Below are 3,689 nucleotides of genomic sequence, written 5' to 3' on the forward strand. Positions count from 1 at the left end.
CCAGGTATAGGATCAGGGGTTAAAGCTAAGCATTCACTCAGGTGGTTATCTTGATATTCCTCACGCCAGTTGTCATCTTCAAAAATTGGCGGCATAGGAATTCTTAGGGTTTCTGTTTCCTTATTTGGTTCGGATTTTATTTCCTTGACACACTCGTCGATTATGTCAGCAGAACAGCATGTGTCAATTATAGAAGGTGCTTTTAGGAATTGGGAAAGGATAAATTCTATTTTCTCTTCTCCTACTTCGAAAGTAAGCTTTCCTCGCTTTACATCTATAATTGCACCAGCGGTCGCTAAAAATGGTCTTCCTAAAATGATCGGGACGTTAGAATCTTCTTGGATATCCATAATGATGAAGTCAGTCGGGATGTAGAATTGACCTACACGAACAGGGATATTCTCTAACATTCCTACAGGATATTTAACTGAACGGTCTGCTAGTTGAAGAGACATTCTTGTTGCTTTAAGCTCACCTAGATTGAGTTTCTTACAGGTCGAAAGAGGCATCAAACTAACACTAGCTCCTAAATCGCACAAGGCTTTCTCTATGATGGTTTTTCCAATTACGCAGGGTATAGAGAAACTACCAGGGTCTTTCAGTTTTGGAGGCATGTTGTTTTGAATGATAGCGCTACATTCAGCGGTAAGCGTTATAGTTTCGTTATCCTCGAGCTTCTTTTTGTTTGATAAGATTTCTTTTAAGAACTTAGCGTACGAAGGCATCTCAGTTATGGCTTCTGTGAATGGTATGGTTATGTTTAATTGCTTCAGAAGTTCTACAAATCTTTTAAATTGCGCTTCGGTTTTTGATTTGGCTAATCTTTGAGGGTAAGGAATTGGTGGCTTATAAGGTGGGGGTGGAACATAAGGTTTCTCTTTTTCGGGTTCCACTTCGTTATTGTTCTCTTTAGTCTTAGCAGTTTGTTCGTCGGTTGTTTTCTTTTGGGTTTCCTTTGGCTCTTGTTGTGACATGGGTACGTTTTGGGTTCTAGGATCTATGGGTCCATCGTAACTAGTTCCACTTCGTAGTGTTATCGCGTTCGCATGTCCTTTAGGATTAGGTTGTGGTTGAGCAGGAAACGTGCCAGCAGGGGCAGCAGTAGGTGCTTGTTGTTGAGCTACTTGTGAGATTTGAGTTTCTAACATTTTGTTATGCGTAGCTAAAGCATCTACTTTGTTCGATAGTTGTTTTAGTTGCTCGCTATTGTGGATGTTTTGATTCAGGAAGTCTTTATTGGTTTGTTGTTGGGAAGCTATAAAGTTCTCCATCATGATTTCTAGGTTTGACTTCCTAGGGGTGTTTTGAGCAGCTACAGGCGCTTTTTGGTAGCCAGGTGGTACAGCAGGTGCTTGTCCAGGCGCGTACAACGCATTGTTGTTCTTATAAGAAAAGTTCGGGTGGTTTTTCCATCCAGGGTTGTACGTGTTAGAGTAAGGGTTTCCTTGAGCGTAATTTACTTGATCAGATGGGACTCCAGTCAAGAGTTGGCATTCAGCAACTACATGCCCAGTCAATCCACAAATCTCGCAGTTAGGTGCTACAGCGGCAGCGGTGGCTGAAGGAGTGATGGTTAAATTCTCGATCTTTTGAGTTAAAGCGTCTACTTTAGCGTTAACGCGGTCTATACCACTAATTTCGTACATTCCTCCTTTGGTTTGGGCTTTCTCTAGAGCGGCGCGTTCTCCTCCCCATTGGTAATGGTTTTGTGCCATGTTCTCTATGAGTTTGTATGCTTCATCATGGGGTTTGTCCATTAATGCTCCGCCAGCAGCGGCATCTATAGTCATTTTAGTGTTATATAAGAGACCACCATAAAAGGTATGGATGATCAGCCATGGTTCGAGTCCATGATGAGGGCATATTCTAAGCATGTCCTTGTAACGTTCCCAAGCTTCGAAAAGCGATTCGTTATCTTTCTGGGTAAATCCGTTGATTTGACCTCTAAGCATAGCAGTTTTGCTAGGCGGAAAGTATCTTGCTAAGAATACTCTCTTCAATTCGTCCCACGTAGTTATGGAATTGGAAGGCAGGGATTGAAGCCACGCTCTCGCTCTATCTCTCAAGGAGAAAGGGAAAAGGCGTAATCGAATAGCTTCGGAACTAACGTTGTTGGCTTTGATAGTGTCGGCGTATTGCACGAACACGGATAAATGGAGATTGGGGTCGTCTACAGGGCTTCCAGAGAATTGATTCTGTTGAACAGCTTGGACCAGTGAAGGTTTCAGTTCGAAATTGTTCGCTTCAATCGCAGGTGGTGCGATACTTGAATGCGGTTCAGCGCGCGAAGGAGCGGCATAGTCTCTAAGAGGACGAATAGCAGCCATCTCTAACTTCGGGGTGATTTGATTGATTTGATCAGTAAAATTCAATTCCTGATTAATCGGAATTTCTGCTACTTCGGGAAGGTTGCGAGCTCGACGTTTAACGTTAATGAAACGTTCGATCTCGTTAATTCGTTGTATTAAGTCTCCTCCTTGTGAACGAGTATTTGGCATACAATCGTTCAAAAAGAAAGGGAAGAATTTTCCTAGTCTCTACGGTGTAACAGTGAGTTACGATATCGACTTAAATAGTCCCCGGCAACGGCGCCAAAAACTTGATCGCGACTTTACGTGTCTATAAATCTGATAACTGCAAGTGCACAGTCGTGTCGTGTAGTTTTAAAAGATATCGAATCCACAGGGACTATGAATCGATCTACCGTTATCTAAGGTTACTATGTAAAGCTAGGAGTACTAAAATTTCGATTGTTCCTAAGGGAAAGTGATTGTGAGAAAAATAAAGAATAATAATAAAAGATAGGTATCAGTATGTATTTCGTTTAACTAAAGGCAATCCGAAGGTTCATTGGCTTTTGCATAATTAAATTAAAAATCTTTACTAATTCCAATTGATTAAAAATCCTCGTCTCAAACTTTCGCTCTGTTGATTCAGACTACTATCCTAATCCTAATGTACGCTTTCGCCATCCCATTAGATTTTAGAAGAGCTTTTTGGAAACAATGTGATTAATAAAATGCCTATTTTACGAGGTTGTTATCTATTTAAATCTCCTAATCTCAAACTTTCGCTCTGTTGACTCGGAACATGCTAATATCCCTAACGTACGCTTTCGCCATCCCGCTCGAGTGTAAAAACAATTTTTGAAAATAAATAAGTTCCAATTAGTTTTAATACGCTTTCGCCATCCTTAAAACTAATGTCCTATGTCTACTATCCAGTTAAAGATCTCAAACTTTCGCTCTATTGATTTTAACCTTTGACCGTCCTAATCCCTCAAACTTTCGCTCTATTGGTTTTAAGACTTACTAATTAAACTAGACATATAAACCAAAAATAAGTGATAATTAATAAAACATAATTTAAGCCAATTTATTTCGGATCCCTACGGTTAACTTACTTTACATACCGACACCTTTAGTATTTTAGCCAGACATATTAATACGATTAAACATACATATATTGGTTCGGTTCATAATAATAAGCATATTAAATGGCATATAATATATCATGCAGATAAATAATATAAATAAGGCGGTAAATAAAAAAACCTGAATTAAAATAAATCTGGATTGAATTGAATCTTGAAGTACTCGAACTTCCACCACAGGTTGGCTGGATCGTTCTTCGGAATTTAAATGGCAGAAAATAAAAACAAGGAAAATAAAGCGATAAATCTAACGTAA

General features: G+C 39.5%; 1 non-coding gene across 1 annotated transcript; it reads left to right on the forward strand.

Moving 5' to 3' along the window:
• The first annotated feature begins 1,845 nt into the window (after positions 1 to 1,845).
• Positions 1,846 to 1,952, forward strand: LOC131640157 (small nucleolar RNA R71). Its single transcript, XR_009295177.1, has one exon. It is a non-coding gene; the product is annotated as a small nucleolar RNA R71 (small nucleolar RNA).
• Positions 1,953 to 3,689: the final 1,737 nt, after the last annotated feature.

The sequence above is a fragment of the Vicia villosa genome, unplaced genomic scaffold, assembly GCF_029867415.1.
Source record: "Vicia villosa cultivar HV-30 ecotype Madison, WI unplaced genomic scaffold, Vvil1.0 ctg.002973F_1_1, whole genome shotgun sequence".
In the NCBI taxonomy this organism is placed as follows: domain Eukaryota; kingdom Viridiplantae; phylum Streptophyta; class Magnoliopsida; order Fabales; family Fabaceae; genus Vicia; species Vicia villosa.